Genomic DNA, 25,422 nt, shown 5'->3' on the forward strand with positions numbered 1-25,422 from the left:
CCCCCACGACTTGCCTGGACTTGCAAAATCCCACTAACTGTCCTGTCTGGAGACAATACACATCTCTTTAACCTGTGCTTAACGCTCTCTCCACTCACATTGTCTGTACCTTTAAGACTTGATTACCTGTCAAGACTCGCATTCCAATCATTATTTTGTAAATTGAGTTTGTGTCTTTATATGCCCTGTTTGTGAATAGAACTCCCACTCACCTGACGAAGGGGCAGCGCTCCAAAAGCTAGTGGCTTTTGCTACCAAATAAACCTGTTGGACTTTAACCTGGTGTTGTGAGACTTCTTACTAAGATTCAACTAAGCAGCATGTTACAATCTCAGACTTCATCTGTGTCTACAACTCCCAGAATCTTTGTTGCAATTAACAAAAAGACTGGCCATTCACAATGCATGCTATGACATGTCCTCCCTCCCTGTAATTACTTTAACAAGGTCCACGAGGTGGAACTGTTAGAACATGAGCTCCCTGATTGAGGCATTAATGTTGTCCAATCCAGGAGCCCTGCAGACATATATAATGTGGAGTGTCTGGGCTACCGGCACTCAGGGTGTATATTCTGTACTGGGAAGTACCTGTCTGAGTATTACTAACTTTTGTAAATAAACCTGGACTTGGTGAAGGTGTTGAGAATTAGCCAGATGACGCGCAGTGAAAACTCAAGAACTATGTCTTTATTGCTTGTGCACAAGGAGACTAAGACAATGGGTCTCACTATGATGTTCTGACCAGGTTCCGTAAAACAGTTTCAATTATAGCATTTTGCAGCCTGTACATGTGAGTTAAAACACCAATAGTATTACAGTTTGATGTATATAGTTGTAGTGTTGTTAATGTTTGTAGATTTGTAGATTATGATTTGTAAATGGAGGTGTATTTTGAGGGCAATGCCCTGGAAAACTGTAATTGACGATGAACCCTTCCGAAATGGAAGGTAGTAACTGATAAATGGATGGCGTTAGCCATTGGTAATGTATCTTTTTTCACATTTGCTCTTTGTGTATTTGTAATTGTTTTGTATTAACGTATTTGTAATAAACAAAAAGAAATCCCTGATTGAGGCATTAATGTTGTCCAATCCAGGAGCCCTGCAGACATATATAATGTGGAGTGTCTGGGCTACCGGCACTCAGGGTGTATATTCTGTACTGGGAAGTACCTGTCTGAGTATTACTAACTTTTGTAAATAAACCTGGACTTGGTGAAGGTGTTGAGAATTAGCCAGATGACGCGCAGTGAAAACTCAAGAACTATGTCTTTATTGCTTGTGCACAAGGAGACTAAGACAATGGGTCTCACTATGATGTTCTGACCAGGTTCCGTAAAACAGTTTCAATTATAGCATTTTGCAGCCTGTACATGTGAGTTAAAACACCAATAGTATTACAGTTTGATGTGCACTTTCAACCAATACAATTCAACATCTTTTGAATCCTTAGTTGTATATTTATCGCTATACACGCAGATGTAGAGTCCTTGACATTTTAAGCACACAATGTTCAGTAACATCCCTAAACACCTCTAACAACAAATCACACCCAGAAGTGGGCCTCAATACTTACTTATGCTGATCAAGCAGACCCACACCTTTTACCTGCTAACGGCTGACTCCAACTCCCATAAAGGGACACTGGCCTCGTGAGAGCTATTTCAGTGGCGATGATTCTGAAGGAACTTGATCACAACAGTTGGCCTAAGTTGGGGTAAGCCATTCTTATGCATCATATCTTTATTTGGAAGACTAAACTCGTTCAACCCTGCCGTCAAGGACCTGGCCCAATATGTGGAATGCATGCGTGACTTTTTTCAGGCAAATGACATTGTGGCAGATGAAAAACAGTGAGTAATTCTCCTGACTTCCTGTGGGGCTTCAACATTTTGCTGTCATTCAGAGTTTAACTTTCTCTGAGGCACCGGATACTAAAACCTTTCAAGAATTGACTAAAATAGCTAGAGAATATTGCAACTCCAAGCCACTTCTGATTCTGAGATGTTATCAGTTTTACAGGGCAGCCCGAGAGCCAGGCGAATCAGCTATGGGTTTCCTAACTAGCTTAAGACAACTGGCAGAAGCAGGTGAATTTGGTTTAACCCTAAACGAGATGCTTAGAGGCTGCCTGGTATGCAAAATTAATAACGTAACTATTCAAAAACACCTATTAGCTGGAGCTCAGCTGGACTTCAAACGGGCGCTACAGTTGGCCTTATCATTGGAAAATGCTGCAAGTGGAGCATACGAGTTGCAAGGTAACCCAATGGAAGTGGACAGCCATCCCAATTCAACTGAGTTCGAAGACCACCACTTGAGCGCAGGCGATTACATAGCTTCACTCAGGCAGCATCCAAACACATGTAACTCCAGGTCTTCTCACTGCACGGCCCCAAAGCAAAGCCAAACTGCGACAAGTCACATGTCCTTTCAGAATCCTGCATTGTAATTGTTGTCGGTATGGGGAGTTAAAACAGCAAATGAGCCTTACAAAACCTAAATTTGGAAAAACAACTATAGGTTGGAACCCAGGCAAGTTCACACTCTGGAAGGCCCACCTACATCTGACTTAGAACAATTAAATTGCATAGTGATGTCTAAATCAGACCCAATCAAGATAAATATATGGTTAAATCAATATCTAGTACTAAAAGAGTTTAATACAGTTGCGGCTGTGTCAGTGGTCAGATAATCAGTGTTCCATAAAATTCGCTCTGGACTCCAACCTATAACTTTAATCAAGACCTCAGTAAGACTGAGAACCTATACAAGAGAACTGTTGTGAATTGTGGGTACAACTCTGTCCCTGTCTCCTATGAAAGGCAATTGGTTCAGTTACCAATGGTCATCGTGGAGGGGTGGGGCCCAAGTCTAATGGGGCGAAATTGATTGCAAGAGATCCACCTGGATTGGTTCAACATTTTCAACATGAATCATGCATACTAACAATCACAGCTAGACGAGAATTCCAAGAGATATTCAATAATTTATACTTATAAAGGCCTATACCAATACACCAGATTGCCATTTGGGGTATTGTCAGCCTGTGCAATTTTCCAGTGAATGATGGGGAACATCTTACAAGGTCTACCTCAGGCGGCTATTTATCTGGAAGATGTCCTCATAACAGGAAAATGAATAAGGAACATCTGGAGAACCTTGAGGAAGTTCTGAAGGTGTATTCAAGGTCCCCCAAGTGACGTATCTGGTCTATAGAGTATACAAGTCTGGTCTATACTCTTTGGAAGACAAGGTATGGGCAATCAAAGGTGCCCCAGCTCCCACGTTCATCCGAGAGCGAAGATCATTTCTGGGGTTGGTAACCTGTTATGGGAAATCTATACCCAACCTTGCCTGCATCCTGGTCCCATTACACCAACTACTAAAAATGAATGGATGTGCACAGGGTGAATTAAACAATCAGGGTGTTATTAAAGAATCATGGGAAGGGCCCCATGAGGTTACAACGCGTGGTCATATCAAGGACAGGACCAGTTTCCTACAAAGTGCGTGTGGGAGATACCATCCTACGAAAACACCTAGACTATTTAAGCCACAGGCCGTGCTGGAACAATTGATGCCCAGCCCATCGGGAGCCTCGGAAGAAATTCCAGGAGCTACTGGCTCCGGCTCCTGTTCTGCATCTCCAGTCATTGGAACCTTGGAGTTCAAAATGGACATGGTGGACTTAGCTGCATCGACTCCCTTGCCACCTAATGAAGAGAGTGAACCTGTGCCTCAATACTCAAGGTGAAAGAGGCAAGCTCCAGTCTATTACACCCTGCCTATTTCCAAGGTAGAGATGGAGGAACTGGACATTAAAACACTGCTAGAGGCTCGCATGGTGAACGACCTGCTGAGGTTCCTCGGACCTAGAGGGGGAGGGATGTGATGACTTTAATGAGGCCAACAAGATGGATCTGTTGGAATGTGATCTCCCTGATTGAGGCAATGCAAAAAGATGTCCCTGATTGAGGCAGTTAATGTTTTCCAATCCAGGAGCCCTGCAGTGGTTTATAATGTGGAGTGCCCGGGTTACTGGCACTCAGGGTGTACACTCTGTACTGGGAAGTAGCTGTCTGAGTATTACTAACTATTGTAAATAAATCTGGATTTGATGAAGGGTCATCGGCCTCGTGGGAGTTATTTCACTCCCATCTTATGTATTGATTTTTTAAAAACCTGAAGAAACCATTTCTATCAGCATTAAGTACTTTTATTTTGTACAAAACTTTAAAAATAATGCAATAACTCCTCACCATTTTGTGGCCGTCTTTGCTCCAAAACAATGTTATTCTAAAATGACCTCAATGGAGCATCTCTGACAAGGCGAGCATTCATTGTCATCTAATTGCCTTTAAGAAAGTGGTGGTAGCCACCTTCTTGAACTGCTGCAGTCCATGTGATATAACTGCTCCCACAGAGCTGAGAGGACGGGAGTCCCAAGACTTTGAACCAGTGACAGTGAAGGAATAGCAATATAGTTCCTAGTCAGGATGGTGAGTAGCTTGGAGGGGTCATGGAGGGGAATATTAATGTATTCAAGTTGCTCTTTATAAAAACAGAGTGTGGCACACGTGACAAATTAAGCCTTGCAATTTGAAGGAAAGAACTTGCATTTTTCCAGCACCTGTTTATGACCATGGGATGTCCCAAAGAGCTTCACAACTAATGCAGTACTTTATAGTGTAGTCATTGCTGTAACGCAAAGAAATGTGGCAGCCAATCTGTGCACGGTAAATTATGAGATAAATGACCAGATGTTCTGTTTTTGGTTCAGTTTTAAGTATTGGATAGAACACCAGGTGTAATCATCTGTTATTCTTTGAATACTGCCATGAAATATTTTAAATATTTTACTGTTTTTTTTTGTCTTTATGTTTTGCAATGTGTAATGCATGATCACATCAACCACATTTCCTTCAGTTGTTAAGCTCAGAGAAAATTCAAGAACAACTAGCCAAAACAACCAGCAATAGAAATTCTGGAAGGACAGAGTTTGTAAATAGATTCTGATTAAAATCATAAATTTAAACATGAGTATTTAAGTAGAACATTTTAACAATGCGGAGTTATTTCATGATGAAGAAAAGATGCAAATTGGTATAAACTTAAATCTTATATGTTCTGGCTCTCGTCATCAAAATCACACCTGAAATAGATGGCATATTCTATCTATTTCATATCCTAGATAAAGGACTGTTTCCTCATTAAGATACAGTGGTATAGAGATTTCATGGATTTAGATAATTGGGGAAGTCTGTGGGAAGGCAAAGGGATGTCTGGTAAGTGGGAGGCTTTCAAAAGTGTGTTAACCAGGGTTTAGGGTAAGCACACTCCTCTTAGAGGGAAGGGCAAGGCTGGTAGAAGTAGGAAACCCTGGATGACTCAGGATATTGAGGCCCTGGTCAAGAAGAAGGAGGAGGCACATGACATGCATAGGCAGTTGGGATCAAGTGAATCCCTTGAAGAGTATATGGGATGTAGGAGTAGAGTTAAGAGAGAAATCAGGAGGGCAAAAAGGGAACATGAGATTATTTTGGTAGATAAGGCAAAGGAGAATCCAAAGAGCTTCTACAAATACATAAAGGCTAAAAGATTAACTAGGGAGAGAGTAGGGCCTCTTAAGGATCAACAAGGTCATCTATGTGCGGATCCACAAGAGATGGGTGAGATCCTAAATGAATATTTCTCATCAGTTTTTACTGTTGAGAAAAGCATGGATGTTAGGAAACTTGGGGAAATAAATAGTGATGACTTGAGGAGTGTACATATTACAGAGAAGGAGGTGCTGGAAGTCTTGAAGCGCATCAAGATAGATAAACCCCAGGACGTGATGAAGTGTATCCCAGGACATTGTGGGAGGCTAGGGAGGAAATTGCAGGTACCCCAGCTGAGATATTTGAATCATCGATAGTCACTGGTGAGGTGCCTAAAGATTGGAGGGTGGCAAATGTTGTGCCTTTGTTTAAGAAGGGCTGCAGGAAAAATCCTGGGAACTACAGGCCGATGAGCATCACATCTGTGGTGGGTAAGTTGTTGCAAGGTATTTTGAGAGACAGGATCTACAGGCAGTTAGAGATGCAAGGGCTGATTAAGGACAGTCAGCATGGCTTTGTGAGTGGAAAATCATGTCTCACAAATTTGATTTACTTTTTTGAAGGAGTAACCAAGAAGGTAGATGAGGGCAGTGCAGTTGATGTTGTCTACATGGACTTTAGCAAGGCCTTTGACAAGGTACCACATGGTAGGTTGTTGCATAAGGTTAAATTTCACGGGATCCAGGGTGAAGTAGCTAAATGGATACAAAATTGGCTTGATGACAGAAGGTGGTTGTAGATGGTTGTTTTTCAAACTGGAGACCCGTGACTAGCGGTGTGCCTCAGGAATTGGTGCTGAGTCCACTGTTATTTGTCATTTATATTAATGATTCACATGAGAATATAGGAGGTATCGTTAGTAAGTTTGCAGATGACACCAAGACTGGTGTCATAGGGGACAGTGAAGAAAGTTATCTCCGATTGCAATGGGATCCTGATCAATTGGGCCAGTGGGCTGATGAATGGCAGATGGAGTTTAATTTAGATAAATGCGAGGTGACGCATTTTGGTAGATTGAACCAGGGCAGGACTTACTCAGTCAATGGTAGGGCTTTGGGGAAAGTTACAGAACAAAGAGGTCTAGGGGTACAGGTACTTGAAAGTGGAGTCACAGGTGGATAGGGTGGTGAAGAAGGCATTCAGAACATTGAATACAGGAGTTGGGACGACTTTTGAAGTTGTACAAGACATTGGTAAGGCCACACTTGGAATACTGTGTACAGTTCTGGTCACTCTATTATAGAAAGGATATTATTAAACTAGAAAGAGTGCAGAAGAGATTTACTAGGATGCTACTGGGACTTAATGTTTTGAGTTATAAGGATAGACTGGGACTTTTTTCTCTGGAGTGTAAGAGGCTGAGGGGTGATCTTATAGACGTCTATAAAATAATGAGGGGCACAGATCAGCTAGATAGTCAATATCTTTTCCCAAGGGTAGGAGAGTCTAAAACTAGTGGGCATAGGTTTAAGGTGAGAGGGGAGAGATACAAAAGGGTCCAGAGGGGCACTTTTTTCACACAGAGGGTGGTGAGTGGAACAAGCTGCCAGAGGTAGTAGTAGAGGCGGGTACAATTTTGTCTTTTAAAAAGCATTTAGACAATTACATGGGTAAGATGGGTATAGAGGGATATGGGCCAAATGCGGGCAATTGGGACTAGCTTAGGGGTTTAAAAAAAAGGGGCGGCATGGACAAGTTGAGCCGAAAGGTCTGTTTCCATGCTGTAAAACTCTATGACTCTAGATATTTACTTAATAACGTCAATGTGAAGGGGAACAAATTAAAGGCAAGGAAAACACTATTCGTTTTCCTGACAAAAATCAAGAAATATTTATTTTTTCACTGTTTCTCCGTAGAATCATAACAAATTTCACATCTTTCAAGTAAATCTGTGCACTCATCCCGATTTCCAACAAATACTTTCCTTCTTACAACACTTAACCATCAAATCACTGTGAGCAATGTCATAGGAGATTTGCTGGCAGGTTTTTTTAAATAAGTCGCTTCAATTTTATATTATTTTGTAATTTATTGAATTTGGTGCTGGTCAGATGAGAGAAATTGCCCTAGGAAGCTGAATACATTCCCAATTCAGGCAATGATTGGTTCCAAATTGAATTAAATGCAAAAAGCTGCCTCTACTTTGCCCCACCAAGAAACCTATTGAACAATCATGGCTTCTTCCAGTGCCCAAATTAGCCATTCTCCACAGCCTTCCCACTCTGCCAAATTAATCTCAGTATTGTTCTCCGAGCCCATCCTTGGGCTTCAGTCCATATATAATTAATCCCTGTCTAACCTGAGTATCTGCATTCACCTCAACTCATTGTGGGAAACATGATTTTGGACATAAACACTGATCTTTGTCAGAGTTGAATTTATAAATTAAAATTTATAAATTGAAAATTAAAATATATATACATACATTTAAAAAACTAGTTCCAACCACCTAAGAAGGGTAGGTCGTGTCTCACAAACCTTATTGAGTTATTTGAGAAGGTGACCAAAGAGGTGGATGAGGGTAAAGCGGTTGATGTGGTGTATATGGATTTCAGCAAAGCGCTTGATAAGATTCCCCATGGTAAGCTTTTGCAGAAAATACGGACACATGGGATTGAGGGTGATTTAGTGGTTTGGATCAGGAATTGGCTAGCTGTAAGAAAACAAAGGGTGGTGGTTGATGGGAAATATTCATCCTGGAGGTCAGTTACTAGTGGTGTACCGCAAGGATCTGTTTTGGGGCCACTGCTGTTTGTCATTTTTATTAATGACTTGGATGAGGGCGTGGAAGGATGGATTAGTAAATTTGCGGATGACACTAAAGTCGGTGGAGTTGTAGACGGTGCGGAGGGAAGTGGCAGGTTACAGAGGGACATAGATAAGCTGCAGAGCTGGGCTGAGAGGTGGCAAATAGAGTTTAATGCGGAAAAGTGTGAGGTGATTCACTTTGGAAGGAGTAACAGGAATACAGAGTACTGGGCTAATGGTAAGATACTTGGTAGTGTGGATGAACAGAGGGATCTGGGTGTCCATGTGCATAGATCCCTGAAAGTTGGCACCCAGGTTGATAGGGTTGTTAAGAAGGCGTACGGTGTGTTAGCTTTTATTAGTAGAGGGATTGAGTTTCAGAGCCAGGAGGTCATGCTGCAACTGTACAAAACTCTGGTGTGGCCGCATTTGGAGTATTGCATACAGTTCTGGTCGCCTTATTATAGGAAAGATATGGAAGTGTTGGAAAGGGTGCAGAGGAGATTTACCAGGATGTTACCTGGTATGGTGGGAAAATCGTATGAGGAAAGGCTGAGGGGCTTGAGGTTGTTTTCGTTAGAGAGAAGAAGTTAAGAGGTGACTTAATAGAGGCATACAAGATGATCAGAGGATTAGATAGGGTGGATAGTGAGAGCCTTTTTCCTCGGATGGTGTTGGCTAGCACAAGGGGACATAGCTTTAAATTGAGGGGTGAGAGATATAGGACAGATGTTAGAGGTAGGTTCTTTACTCAGAGAGTAGTAAGGGCGTGGAATGCCCTGCCTGCAGCAGTGGTGGACTCGTCAACGTTGAGAGCGTTCAAGTGGTTATTGGATAAACATATGGATGATATTGGAATAGTGTAGATTAGAGGGGCTTTAGATTGGTACCACTGGTCGGCGCAACATCGAGGGCCGAAGGGCCTGTACTGTGCTGTAATGTTCTATGTTCTAACAGGAGTTCATCCAGTCCTCACTAAGTTGATAAAGTATTTGCAACCAATCAATTGGAGATAATTCCTATCCTACTGTATTTTGCAAATCACTCTTCACAACCCAATAAACAGTTAAGTCGAACCAAGCTCTGGCATATATCCTTTCTGAAAGAGTTTTGAGAGCTGATTGCTGCAGTAAAAGAACTGGGCTTTGGGCAATGGCACAGAAATTTGAAATTTAGGAACATGTCAGTTATGTTTACAGGCTGCACATTCTTAATATTCTCAACTGGTGGGCAGGTACGTGGGTTGTTCAACCAAGAGTACTGCATCAGAGAAATGTCAGGAGCCTGATTAATGATTTGCAAGAACAAAATAGATTGGCAATTTATTTTAACATATGGTGCTCAGTATGGCACACTTTTACTCATAAAGAACAACACTTGTCGAATCAGTGTCTTTTCTTCATGGGAGCACCCTCCTTTCTGAACCACTGACTATTAATTGGCATGCAAATGGGCTGAATTTTCCTTATGGTGCCAGCGGTAGGCATGCTGGCAGTTTTATGCTACGAGCCGGTGTACCAAACTATTGACATGTTGTCACCTCTGTCCTGTTTTTGAGGGAGTTTATGGAGGCAGTTTCTGAAGGTAACAGGAGGTGATGGTGGGCGAGGGGGTCAGCGATGCCACAGCTACACAATGATGGGCTAGCCCTCTGCTGCAGCTACAACTGCCAGAGGGCTAGCCCATCATTGTGTAGCTTTGATTACATGTTATTTTCACACATTGAAAAGTCTTCAGGTGTGTCCCTTTTGACATGCCCTCATGGTCCACCAATTACATTTACAGTGCTTACCTCTCCCCATGGGGCTGCAAGCTGTCCAGAGCCTGAGTGCTCCTATTGCCCCTCCACCCCATGTCGCCCTCCAGGGTTCCAGTGTTGTATTTTTACATTTGCTTAAGACAAATTTACCAATCACACACAGGACTGGTAAACTAAATGTAAGTTTGGTTTATTGGAAGATGTATTATAGATTTGCTCAGCAGATAGATTGAAAATAACTGTGACAATATAGGAGGGATGTCTGAGGTAGGTTCTTTACTCAGAGAGTGGTTGGGGTGTGGAATGGACTGCCTGCTGTGATAGTGGAGTTGGACACTTTAGGAACTTTCAAGCGGTTATTGGATAGGCACATGGAGCACACCAGAATGATAGGGAGTGGGATAGCTTGATCTTGGTTTCGGACAAAGCTCGGCACAACATCAAGGGCCGAACGGCCTGTACTGTGCTGTACTGTTCTATGTTCTATAGTGTTGGCATGGAGGGACCAAGACAGGTTGTTGGTGATCTGGACACCTAAAAACTTGAAGCTCTCAACCCTTTCTACTTCTTCCCTGTTGATGTAGACAGGGGCATGTTCTCCTCTACGCTTCCTGAAGTCGATGACAATCTTCTTCGTTTTGTTGACATTGAGGGAGAGATTATTGTTGCCGCACCAGTTCACCAGATTCTCTATCTCATTCCTGTACTCTGTCTCGTCATTGTTTGAGATCTGACCCACTACAGTGGTGTCGTCAGCAAACTTGAAAATTGAGTTGGAGGGGAATTTGGGCACACAGTCATAGGTGTATAAAAAGTAGTAGGGGGCTGAGAACACAGCCTTGTGGGGCACCAGTGTTGAGGATGACATGGAGGAGGTGTTGTTACCTATTCTCACTGATTGTGGTCTGTGGATTAGGAAGTTCAGGATCCTGTCACAGAGGGAGGAGCTGAGCCTCAGGCCACAGAGTTTGGAGATGAGTTTCGTAGGAATAATGGTGTTGAAGGTTGAGCTATGGTCAATAAATAGGAATCTGACATAGGTGTCTTTGTTATCTAGGTGTTCCAGGGTTGAGTGCAGGGCCAGAGAGATGGCATCTGCTGTGGACCTATTGTGGCAGTAGGCAAACTGAAGTGGACCCAGGCAGTCCAGGAGGCTGGAATTGATTTGTACCATGACAAGCCTTTTGAAGCACTTCATAATGATGGGTGTCAGAGCCACCGGACGATAGTCATTGAGGCACGCTGCTTGGCTTTTCTTTGGTACTGGGATGATGGTCATCTTCTTGAAGCAGATAGGGACCTCAGATTGTTGTAAAGAGGTGAAGATGTCTGCGAAAATCCCCACCAGCTGATCCGCACAGGAGCTGAGTGCTTGTTCGGGTACCCCATTTGGGCCAGTCGCTTTCTGTAGGTTGACTTTCGAGAAAGCTGCTCTGACATCTGCAATGGTGACCTCAGATACAGGTTCATCTCAGGCTTTCAGGGTGGAGGGCATGCTCTCGCTGACCTCTTGCTCAAAACGGGCATAGAAAGCATTGAGCATATCGGGGAGGGGTGCGTTGGAGCTGGCGATTTTACATGCCTTTATCTTGTAGCCTGTTATGTCTTGCAGACCTTGCCATAGTCGGCGGGGGTTTGTGTGGCTAGACTGGGACTGTAGCTTGGTCCGATACTGTCTTTTGGCATCTTTGATGGATCTTGCCTCTGGAACTTGACTTTCTGCCCTGGCAAACCTAGTGACCCTTTACAACACGTAACTTACAAAGAACTTAGAATCAGGACAGCTTTGTGGTGGGTACAGCAGACTGCACTTCGCACACATCGTGTTTGCTTTCTGTATCCAGACTACTCTGCCAATACTATCTGTAATGCTTGCAGATATTGGTATCCAGCTACAAAGTCTTCATATTTTCTGCCAGCTTTCAGTAGCATATCAATATTGTGACTTGTTTTTAACCAAAGGACCTTCTAAAAAGTTTCAATTGGCATTCAGGTGATAACCAGCTTGATTATTCATTCAGACAGCTCAGCTTCTGAGAATCACAGTCCTTGCCCTTGTCACAGCACCTGCTGATAAACTGATCTATTGATTTTGTGGCAGTTGTCTGTAAGCCATCAACTCTGGACAGTATACTCTAAATATCACCTTTATATGAAGCTGATCCTGCAGTATCTTTCATAGCTTGGCAGGATCCTACTGATCCTGCTCAGATTGGCCCCAAGTGTTGACTTTGTGCAACCCCTTGTTTCCATTGGCTGTCTTTAAGGTGCACAGCTTTAATTTGCAAGGGGCAAGGTTTAAAGGAGATGTACGAGGCAGATTTTTTACACAGAGGGTGGTGGGTGCCTGGAATTCGTTGCCAGGGTAGGTAGTGGAAGTGGATACGGTAGTGACTTTTAAGGGCGTCTTGACAAATACATGAATAGGATGGGAATAGAGGGATATGGTCCCTGGAAGGGTCGGGGATTTTAGTTCAGTCGGGCAGCATGGTTGGTGCAGGCTTGGAGGGCTGAAGGGCCTGTTCCTGTGCTGTAATTTTCTTTGTTTTTTATTTTCACCGCTGATTTCTCTGGTCCTGTAACAGATAAATATAAAAAGCATAGCTCCACCCTTTGTTTAAAAAAGCTAAATTTGGATATGATATCTGTGGCATTCCAATTCATGCTGGGGAATTTGGTGGTCCTCTTCTTCAAGTTTCCTGTCTTTTATGAATGCTGTCGATATGTAGGGGGTTTGTAGCTTCTGTACTCAATGAGGAGATTCAGCAGCACAGCTGCTGTGTGTTTTTACTATTTTCCTCTCACTTTGTTTTGGCTGGAGCTTGGGTTTCCTATTTCATGCGCTTTCTTTCTTTTTGGGAATAGCGCACAATGATGTCACAATGACCTTGCATCTTGTATTGTCCGACTCAATATCTACTGCCCAATTCACTCAAATCAGGCTACCCCAGAAATCAGGTATTCACCACTCTGCAAGACACTGTCTGTAGGAAGACTAGCTTTTGGGGTCTTCATTCCATATATAGCTTTTGTACAGCACAATATCTTGACTGTGGCTTTTCCTGTGATATTTGAATCTTTATCAATCTGTTTAAGAGGACCCAATGTTATTCGTATTGTATTGCTATGTTCTCTTGATATAAACTTACCAATCTCCTACAAGACTGGTAAATTAAATGTAAGTACAGTTTATTTGAAGATAAAGCATAGGATTGCTCAGCAGAAAGTTTACTATAAAGATTCAACAGCTATTGTTAACTGGAAAGTACAGCTGAAATTCCTTCACATCACATGCTGTTAGCTAAACTGAAAGTTTCTTTGAGCGGTGTCTGCTGGTTATATGGTTTAAATCCTTCCTATTAGTTCTTAGCATATTCTCTCTTAAAGTGATCTCACACCATCCAGAGGCCACCCCCTCCAATGTGTCCCAGGGTCCTGACCCACAATTCATCCAGATGGGGGAATCAGGACCAGGGAACAAAAATTCTGCCCACTAATGCTGCAAGCAGTCAATCAATGTTATCCTTACTGATTAAACACTTGTGTTCTGGGCTTCCCCATTAGTCAGATGATACTATGGTTGCTGATACTCCAGGATTGGCCAGGCATCTTCAGGAATTGAAAATCCGTCTCCAGCTCACTGCTGTGCCCAACCCTGGAGAAATATAAGGACATTAAGAAATATAGTATTTTTGTCATTTTCTTTTAATATTTCTGTTTACTAAATATAAAAATATTGGAAGTGAAGGGGAAAAAAGTATGTTTGGCTGACAGTCAGGCATCATCTTTTTGCTTTCCAATTTGCATTGGAAAGTAATACATCACAAGGATGTGATGATTGGCTGACTAACGACTGTAGTCCAAAGATATGCAGGTTAGGTTGATTGGCCATGCTAAATTGACTCTAGTTTGTGAGGGATTAGCAGGGTAAATGTGTGGAGTTATGGGAATGGGGCCTTGGTGGGATTGTGGTCGGTACAGACTCGATCGGCCGAATGGCCTCCTTCTATACTGTAGGGATTATGTGATTAGTGTGCGGGCAAGTCATGTGATTAGACCTCTAGGGATACATTAAATCAGAGTTGGCAACCCTAGACGATGCCTACATCAGTCAGGTTAACTTACTCCAATCCCTGATTGGGCATTTTATATATATATTACTTAAGCAATATTGAGAGTTTCATGAAAAGTTAAAAGGACCTGGGTGTGTGGGATCTGAGCATGGGAATGATTTCTGGTCCACCTACCATCACTTTGTTCGTGACACCAAGCAATCCACAGTTAATTAGACAGCTACTAAATAGCAGACGTAGAATTAGCGGAAGTTGGTAGAGGTGCAGATTGTGGAAAATGTTCAGGGTTCTAGAAAACAGAAACATTGGGAAGGGAAGCAGTACACGACTGAACCACATTGTCAGTACCTTCTGCTTTTATAATAAAGTTCTGAGCAATGCAGAATTTTTAAGGGAACAGGAGAAACAGCACAAATATTCAATGTTAACGAAACAAGCTGAATGAACAAGAACTGCGGCCTCTTTAGTTCCTGATTTTACCAGCAAACATCAATTAGGAAAAGGGTGCGATTCCATTTCATGCAACAATAACTTGCATTCATAGGGCAACTTTAATATAGGAATATGTTCCAAAGTAAGTTGTAGCAGCATAATCAAAACAATTGATGCAGAGTGAAAGGAGGCAGTACAAGCACCGGAATCTTCCCATCTCACCCACCACGGGAATCGTAGGGGGTGGGGGCAGGAAAGAGTGCAGGTCCGTTGACCTCAGGCAGGATTTTCCAGTTTTGAGGCAAGGGCGGCCTGAAAACCCCACCTAGGAGTGGTAACAAAAGCTTGGCTAAGATTTTGGTTTCAAAGGAAGTGAAGGAGGTAGAGAAAGTGAGGGGTTTAGGAAAGGAATTCCAAATGGCAGGACTTTTTGGATGGTGAGTTTCCCATCCCAACCTGATTAATTAGCTGGGAGACAAATCTCGCTGTTACAGGCTGCCTCATAATCATTTAACGCTCCAAAAAAGCTAATTGGTTGGAGACAGACTTACACTGTAAATTTGGGAAGAATTCATGCTTCAGGCCAATCTGATTGGCCGACAGCTCAGAAGTCCCAGTAGCGCAAGACTGGGACTACAACCAGTCTCCACATTCCAAGTCCCAGAACCTAGGACCAGATAACTGCAGGTAGTCTTACTGCAGGGTGAGGAGGTGAGCCCCGATAGAGGTGGGGAGAGGATAGTGGGGTGTTGATGGAGCAGTGAGGGGGGAGGGAACACCCATGAGAGGTAGACCTTGTGGGGATGGGGTGCCCATTGCAAAAAGGAAGCAATGAAAAAAGGCATTCTCCCCCTCCCATCCAAGGCCTGAGCTGGTTAAGTTTTTTGCCTCCCCCCCCTCCCCCTGCCCCCGCCCGCTTGAACCCTCTCCCTCCCCCCCCCCCCCCCCCCCCCGTCTGAACCCTCACCCCCAAACACTTCCCATGAGCCTGAAAATTGATGCTGGGTGGATAATAGTCTTTAAGCAGTCATTAATTCACACTAAGGGCCTCGAATGGGGCAATGCAGGCTGGCCTAAGCCTCACACATCCATTGTAAAATTGCAGTCAGGATGTGGCGAGCAGGGGGAAGCCTATCCAGGGAATTTTACAGGCTCCCAGTTCCTGGAAACCCACTGGTGGGGAAACATAGATTTCAGCCCGTGGAGTCTAAGGGACTGATGATATGGCTGTTAATGGTGCCAAGCAGGAGAAAGTAGGGCGGCACAATGGTTAGCACTGCTGCCTCACAGCACCAGGGACCTGGGTTCGATTCTCGGCTTGGGTTACTGTCTGGGTGGAGTTTGCACGTTCTCCCCGTGTCTGTGTGGGTTTCCTCCGGGTGCTCCGCTTTCCTCCCACAGTCTGAAAGATGCATTGGTTAGGTGCATTGACCTGAACAGGCATTGGAGTGTGGCGACTAGGGTAATTTCACAGTAACTTCATTGCAGTGTTAACGTAAGCCTTACTTGTGACTAATAAATAAACTTTAGAATGCATCCAGGTCAGAGGAATTTGAAGTTTGTGGGGTTTAATTTTGGGCTGGAGGATTTAAATAGGAGAATGAGAATTTTAAACTTAGGGCACCGGGAGCCAATAGTGGTGAACAAGGACAAAGATGAGTGAAACTTGGCAAAGGATAGGCACAAATAATAGCTTTTTTGATGAGGTGAAGTTGACAGATGATAAGCAAATTAGAGGCTAATTAAGAGAGCATTGTGCTAACAGTGTCTGGAGATGATAATGGTGTAAATAGAGTTTTGGCAGAAGCTTGGCTCATGTATCGAAGATATGTATTACAATAAAATAATCTAAATGATGTAAGAAAAATCCAGTGCACTGAGACAATCTCCAACATGCCAATCACAGAGTGGCATTGATTTCTTTTTTATTCACTCGTGGGATGTGGGCATCACTGGCTGGACCAGCATTTATTGCCCATCCCTAATTGCCCTTGAACTAATCTAATTTCAGAGGACATTTAAGAGTCAACTACATTGCTGTGGATCTGGTATTACATGTAGGTTGGACCAGTGCCCTACAACCAGAGGGCTTCTCAATCCATCGAATGGACTCCACAGCAGTTCAGGCAAGGCTTGGGGAGGTGGGATCTGCTTCCTAATCAACAACTCGTGGTGCCTAGATGCAGCAACACTGGCAACTTTCTCCACGATGTGGAGATGCCGGCGTTGGACTGGGGTAAACACAGTAAGAAGTTTAACAACACCAGGTTAAAGTCCAACAGCCAAATAAACCTGTTGGACTTTAACCTGGTGTTGTTAAACTTCTTACCAACTTTCTCCACATCATAACTTTCTGCTCCCCAGACTTGGAACACCTGACGTTAAAATGCCACCCCTACTACCTTCCCTGGGAGTTCACCTCCGTTATCCTGATGGCAGTTTACATCCCACCCCATGCGGACGTGAAGATCGCGCTGGACGAAATATACACCACTACGAATAGCCTTGAGACAAAACATCCCAAGGCCTTGTTCACCGTGACCGTGGACTTCAATCAGGCCAAGCTCAAGAGCGTACTACCAAGTTACCACCAACACGTCTCCTGCTCCACCAGAGGCCCAAACATCCTAGACCACTGCTACACAAATATCAAACATGCCTACCACTCTATCGCCCACCCACACTTTGGCAAATCAGACCACAAGGCTGCGCTCCTGCTCCCGGCTTACAAGCAAAAACTGAAGTGGGAGAACCCATCAAAGAAAGTCGTGCGATGTTGGTCTGAGGAATCAGATGATCTCCTACAGGGCTGCTTGGAGTCAGTGGACTGGTCAGTATTTAAACTCTGCGACCAGCCTGAATAAGTACGCCACTACAGTAACTGACTTCATTAGTAAGTATGTAGAAGACAGTGTGCCAAAAAAGTGTTCCCCAATCGGAAACCATGGATGAACAGGATATCCACTGCTTGCTGAAGTCCAGGTCTGAGGCGTTCAAGTCAAGTAACACTGACCTATACAAGAAAGCCAGTTACGATCTAAGGAGATCCATCACAGATGCCAAAAGACAGTACCGGACCAAGCTAGAGTCCCAGGTTAGCCACACTGACCCCCGCCGATTATGGCAAGGCCTGCAAGACATAACAGGCTACAAGATGAAGGCATGTAAAATCACCAGCTCCAACGCACCCCTCTCTGATGAGCTCAATGCATTCTACGCCCGTTTTGAGCAAGAGGTCAGCGAGAGCATGTCCTCCAGCCTGGAAGCCCTGAATGAACCTGTATCTGGGGTCACCATTGCAGATGTCAGAGCAGCTTTCTTGAAGGTCAACCCACGAAAGCGACTGGCCCAGATGGGGTACCCGGACGTGCACTCAGATCCTGTGCGGACCAGCTGGCGGGGGTATTCACAGACATCTTCAACCTCTCTTTGCAACAATCTGAGGTCCCTATCTGCTTCAAGAAGACAATCATCATCCCGGTACCTAAGAAAAGCCAAGCAGTGTGCCTTAATGACTATCGGCCAGTGGCTCTGACATCCATCAAAATTCCAGCCTCCTAGATTGCCTGGATCCACTACAGTTTGCCTATCACCACAACAGCTCTATAGCAGACGGCATTTCCCTGGCCCTGTACTCAACCCTGGAATACCTAGATAACTAGGACACCTATGTCAGACTCCTATTTATTGACTACAGCTCAGCCTTCAACACTATTATTCCCATGAAACTCATCTCCAAGCTCCATGGCCTGGGCCTTGGCACCTCCCTCTGCGACTGGATCCTGAACTTCCTAACTCACAGACCACAATCAGGAAGGATAGGCAACAACACCTCCTCCACGATAATCCTCAACACCGGTGCCCCACAAGGCTGTGTTCTCAGCCCCCGACTATACTCCTTATACACCTATGATGTGCGGCCAAATTCCCCTCCAATTTGATTTTCAAGTTTGCTGACGACACCACCGTAGTGGGTCGGATCTCAAACAATGACGAGACAGAGTACAGGAATGAGACAGAGAATCTGGTGAACTGGTGTGGTAACAATAATCTCTCCCTCAATGTCAACAAAACGAAGGAGATTGTCACCGACTTCAGGAAGTGTAAAGGAGAACATGCCCCTGTCGACATCAACGGGGATGAAGTAGAAAGGATCGAGAGCTTCGAGTTTTTAGGTGTCCACATCACCAACAACCTGTCCTGGTCCCCCCCAAGCCGACACTATAGTTAAGAAAGCCTACCAATGCCTCTACTTTCTCAGAAGACGAAGGAAGTTTGGCATGTCAGCCACGACTCTCACCAACCTTTACAGATGCACTATAGAAAGCATTCTTTCTGATTGTATCACAGCTTGGTATGGCTCCTGCTCTGCCCAAGACCGCAAGGAACTACAAAAGGTTGTGAATGTAGCCCAATCCATCACGCAAACTAGCCTCCCATCCATTGACTCTGTCTACACTTCCTGCTGCCTCGGCAAAGTAACCAGTTTAATTAAGGATCCCACACACCCGGACATTCTCTCTTCTGTCTTCTTCCTTCGGGAAAAAGATACAAAAGTCTGAGGTCATGTACCAACTGACTCAAGATCAGTTTCTTTCCTGCTGCTGTCAGGCTTTTGAATGAACTTACTTTGCATTAGGTTACTCTTTCTCTACACCCTAGCTATGACTGTAACACTACATTCTGCACTCTCTCGTTTCCTTCTCTATGAACGGTATGCTTCGTCTGTAGAGCGCGCAATAAACAATATTTTTCACTATGTTAATACATGTGACATTAATAAATCAAATCAAAAGGTAAGGATAGCAGATTTCCTTCCCGAAGGGACATTAATGAACCAGATGGATTTTCACAACAGTTGACAATGGTCATCATTAGACCTTTAATTCCAGATTAATCCTGTGGTGGGAGCTAATATGCTCTGCCACCCAATTTGCTGGAGGTAAATGCTAAGTTTTAAGGGATACATAAAGAAAGAAAAGTAGGATGAAACAGAAAAATAGCAGTCAATTTGTATTCAAGTCAGGAATTTTGTTTTACCTTTGTCTCTGACTTGCATTACGTGTTGACAAGACATGTTCATTTCTTTGTAATTTTTGCACTCATCAAGGACAAGGACATCCAAATAAACACTTTTTCACCTCAACACTGCAGTTCTAGATCATGTACAGTATAGCCAGGTAAAGTGCGAGACTTTCTTTACATAAGCCAACTCTGACTTCTAGATCACTTTTTATTGCTCCAGTGTGACATTTCAACTTTCCACAACAATCATTCTTGAGATTTTAAGTTTAATAACAATTATGAATAATAGTTAGTTTTGTACAGAGCCAATCTGTTGGAACTACACAAAGTCATTTCACATAGATTGTTATATTTAGCAGAGAAAGAAACCAAGTACATTCATATTCCTGTGTTACTGACTGGGATGTATGGTGATGGTAATTAACTGAATTAAAGCCAATTCCCTATCCCAATGTATTAATTTATTATTCAAGGTTCGGTCAGATCTGATGGGAAACAGTTAGTTCCATGACCTAGGTTACATCACTACATTGGTGATATTACGGCACAAGTAGGGAATACATTAGTCTACTCTGGATACAACTTACAATTATGGGGTAATTGTAAAGCCCCAAAAATAAAGGTCTGACAAATCCATTTTGTGCAACTGCTAAAATACATTATTGAGCATAACATTGTACCTATTAAAGATTGCAAAGTTCTGCAATGAAATAAATTGTAAAAAGTTAATATAAATTTGTTGGGGGTTATGAAAGCAGAATGGTCATATTTCCGTAGAACCTGAGTCCAAATTGCATGAGAATTTGTTCAACTGAAGTGTACTGCAAATGGGAAGTGGACACATATGAATTCGTGAAACAAGGTTGCTTTGCTTTCAGACTTCCTCTTTTCTTCTATTCATTTAAAAATCTGCAATGTAATCATACTACCAATGACCAAGGCATTTACAGTCAGTCACCAGCACAAACCCCCCAATTCTGTCCAACTGCTGACAATGAGGTCCTGGAGACTAGCTGTGGGTTGGTTGCTGACGACTACTGCAGACTGGCTGTTGCTTGATAGCTGAATGAGGACGAATGGCTGCCTTACATTACTATTAAAATACCATTATAAAACACAGATAAAGGCATAAATATCAGTTTCTTGCAAATGGCCAGTCATTGCAGTGGCAGTTGTTGGATTCCAGCCAGTGTTTGGGTGAAGAAAGGAAATTAACCAATCTATGTGCCTTTCTCCTTCAATTTGCTTTTCTTTATATATTTACTTAATTTGTCCTTTTGCCTTTTCTGAGGTAATGGTTCCAGGGATGAGAAACTTCAGTTATGAAGATAGATTGGTGGTCATGATTGTTTTCTTGGAGAAAAAGAAGGAAATTTGATGGAGGTATTCAAAATTGAGGGGTCTGGACAGATTAGACAGGGAGAAATGATTCCCACTTGTGAAAGAATCAAGAATGAGAGTGCACATACTTTAAATAATTGGCAAAAGAAGCAAAAGCGTTATAAGAAAAAGCTTTTTCATGCAGTGAACGTGGGTGCAGGTCAGGAATGTATTACCTGAGAGTGGTGGTGAGTTCAATTAAGCATCTGAAAAGGAATTAGACCGTTATTTGAAAAGGAAGGCAGAATTACAGGGAGAAGGCAGGAGAATGGCACTGAGTGGGAAAAATCTACTTGACCTCTTCCTAACTAACCTACCTGTCGAAGAAGCGTGTGTCCATGACAGTATTAGACCATAAGACATCGGAACAGAAGTAGGCCATTTGGCCCATCGAGTCTGCTCTGCCATTCAATGAAATCATGACTGATCTGATATGATCATCCTCAACTCCACTTTCTTGCCTTATGCCCATGACCTTTGATTCCCTTACTGATTAAACGTCTGTCTATCTCAGCCTTGAACATACTTAATAAGCCAGCCCCAACAGCCCTCTATGATAAAGGATTCCACAGATTCACTACCCTCTGAGATAAGAGATTCCTCCTCATCTCTGTCTTAAATGGGTGACTGCTTACTCTGAGATTTTGCCTCTTGGTCCCAGACTCTCCAACAAGGGGAAACAACCTCTCGGCATCTACCCTGTCAAGCCCCCTGAGAATCCTATATGTCTCAATAAGTTTGCCTCTCATTCTTCTAAACTCCAATGAATGCAGGCTGAATTTCTCAGCATGGTGGCACGGTGGTTAACACTGCTGCCTCACAGCGCCAGGGACATGAGTTCAATTCTGGCCTTGGGTGACTGTGTGGAGCTTGCACATTCTCCCTGTGTTTCGTGGATTTTCTCTGGGTGCTCCAGTTTCCTACCATTGTCTTTGACAGCCTCCAATGCCAGTATATCTTTCATTAGATAAGGAGACCTAAACTTTCACAGTATCCTAGGCGTGGTCCAACTAGTGCCTTGCATAGTTTTAGCAAGACTTCCCTATTTTTATACTCTGTTCCCTTTGAAATAAATTCATTTGCCTTCCCTATTACCTGCTAAACTTGCATGCTGACTTTTTGTGATTCATGCACGAGAACCTCCAAATCTCTCTGTGCCTCAGCTTGCTGCAGTCTCTTTTGCATTTAATAATATTCAGCTCCATTATTCTTCCTTCCAAAGGGGCGACCACTGCACAGTCCAGTAGAGAGAAAGTCCCATCTTCATGTTAAGAATACTCTTCATCATGTTGTGTGGCACAACCACCATGCTAAATAGGAAAGATTTCGAACAGATCTCGCAACTTCGAACTGGCCATCCATGAGGTGTTGTGGACCATCAACAGCAGCAGTATTGTATACCGCACAATCTAACTTCATGGCCTAGCATATCCCCCACTCTACCATTACCGTCAAACCAGGGGATCAACTCTGATTCACTGAAAAGTGAAGGAGGGCATGCCAGGAGCAGTACCAGGCATACATGCAAATGAGGTATCAACCTAGTGAAGCTACACAGGACTAGTGGCATGATGAACAGTGAAAGCAGCATGCAAAAGACAGAGCGAAGTGATCTGCTATCCTGCCACATCCAGTTGTGAATAGGGGTGGACAGTCAAACACCTAACTGGAGGATGAGGCCCCACAAATATCCTTAATGATGGGGGAACCCAGCACAAGTGCAAAAGGTGAAGCATTTGTAACAATTTTTATAAGTGCCAAGTGGATGTTCCATTTCAGCCTCCTGAGGTCCCCAGCATCACAGGTGCCAGTCTTCAGCCAATTCAATTCACTCCATGTCAAGAAGCGGCTGAAGGCACTGGATACTGTAAAGGCTCTGGGCCCTGATAATATTACGCCAATAGTACTGAAGACTTGTGCTCCAGAGCTTGTTGCAACCCGTAGCCAAACTGTTCCAGTACAGTTTCAACACTGACATCTTGCTGGCAATGTGGAAAACTGCCCAAGTTTGTCCTGTCCACTAAAACCAGGACAAATTCAACCCAGCCAAGTATCACCCTCGAGTCTACTCTCGATCATCAGGAAAGTGATGGAAGGGGTCATCAACAATATTATCCAACGGTACTTACACAAACTGAGTGTCCGTGAACAGGTATCACGAGGGCCACCCAGCTGCTAACCTCATTTTAGCCTCAGTGAAAGTCCAAACATGAACAAAAGAGCTGAACTCGAGAGGTGAGGTGAGTGACTGCCCTGAACTTCAAGGCAGCATTTGACTGTGTGGCATCAAGGAGCCCTAGCAAAACTGGAGTCAAAGGGAATCAGGGGCAAAAGTTCTCCATAGATTGGAGTCATACTTAGCACAAAGAAATATGTTTGTGGTTGTTGGAACTCAATCGTCTCATCCCCAGGATATTACTATAGGAGTTCCTCAGAGTAGTGGGTTGGCCCAACCATCTTCAGCTGCTCCATCAATGACTTTCCCTCCACCAAAGGTCAGTACCAGGATGTTCATAGATGATTGCACAATGTTCAGCACAATTTGCAGCTCAACAGATACTGAAGCATTTTGTGCCCAGTATTAATTTTAGGCTGATAAGTGACAAGTAACATTCATGCCAAAGAAGTGCCAGGTAAGGACCATTTCCAACAAGAGAGAATTGGACCATTGCCCCTTGATAGTTACTGGCTTTATCATCACTAAATCTGCCACCATCAACATCCTGGGTGTGACCATTGACCAGAAACTGAACTGGACCAACCAATAAATACTGTGGCTACAAGAGCAAGTCAAAGGCTGGGAATTCTGCAAAGAGTAACTCACCTCCTGACTCCCCAAAGCCTGTCTGATTTACAAGGCACATGTCAGGAGTGTGATGGAATACTTTCCACTTGCCTGGGTAAGTGTTAATCCAACAACACTCAAAAAGCTTTGATACCATCAAGCAGTCCATTTGAATGGCACCCCATCCACCACCTTCAACCTTTACTCCCTCCACTACCAACGCAGAGGCAGGAGTACCATCTATAAGATGCACCGCAGGAACTCACCAAGGCTCCTTCAGCAGTATCTTCCAAACCACTTCTACCACCTAAAAAGACAAGGGACACAAATGAACACCACACTTGCAAGTTCCCCTCCAAACCACACACCATCCTGATTCTGAACTATATTGGTTGCTCCTCTGTTGCTGGGTCAAATGCCTAGGACTCCTTCCCTAACAGCACTGTAGTGTATCTACACTAGATGGACTGCAGCAGCTCAAGAAGACAGCTCACCACCACCAATTAGAAATGGACAATAAAAATGCTGGCCTAGCTAGCAAGGCTCACATCCCATGAAAAAATGAAAAAGAAAGTGGATTTCTCATTCAGAGAACTGGTGCAGACATGCTGAGCTGAATAGTTTTATTTCTGTGCTGTAAGAGTTCTGTGATTCTGTGTGGTGTAAACTGCTTTCTGTGTTGCTAGCAAATACCATCTGGGTGAGTTGCTTTGTGTATGTCTGGGTTGGGATTTTAGTTGAAATGGCCATTGTTGACGTTACTTCTGGCACTGATTGCACAAGAAAAGTAATCACTTGGCATATTGAAGGGTGGCCGGTAAAAGTGAAGCTATACCCTAGCATTGGTTTGTACCTTCAGGAAAAAGGGAGAAGATACTGGGGAAAAAAATCAATACGTATGAAAATATTTTGACAAAATTTTAGCTATTTGTATTTGACTAATATTTGATTATTTTCTAGATACAAATTATATATTAATCTTCAAATTAGTGGATATTATTATAAATCCAACCTCCATATCTTTTTGAGATGCTGATAAGTCCTGACATAAAAGATTGCACGGATTCAGAAATTTGCACTTGCATCATAACTGCAGCATGCCAACATTAGAACTGAAGAACTTTTCAGTCCTGTAGATTTTGAGACAAATCTGATTCAGAAATTCAAGTTACAGTGATTTAAAATGTCATTAATCTGTCAGAAAGCCCTATCATGTTAAAATGTAAACCTTTGATTATGGATCTTGTACTTAATGTTTTGTCATTGTAACAGGCTTTAGAAAATTACCAGAAGAGATGAAAGGTTTTATTTTTCTCATTGGCTTTTCATTAATTTCTTGGCAAAACTATGTTTTTTTTCCAAACTTGTTATTTTGCCCAACTTTAATCTTCACTAATGCCATTCTTTCTTCAATCTCTAGAGCAGTTTTACTCTCTAACATTTTGATGAGGATTGCAGTCCTAATTCATGTCCTATTTGAAGACCACTCTCAGGAATGTAAACCAGACTACCCATAACATTCCAACCAAGTACTGAATAAGCCAAGAAACATCAACTTTATTTGTCCTAACCACAGATGCCAACAGACCTGCTGTGTATTTCCAGCATTTTCTGTTTTT

This window comes from Mustelus asterias, chromosome 7 (genome assembly GCF_964213995.1).
Source record: "Mustelus asterias chromosome 7, sMusAst1.hap1.1, whole genome shotgun sequence".
Classification (NCBI taxonomy): domain Eukaryota; kingdom Metazoa; phylum Chordata; class Chondrichthyes; order Carcharhiniformes; family Triakidae; genus Mustelus; species Mustelus asterias.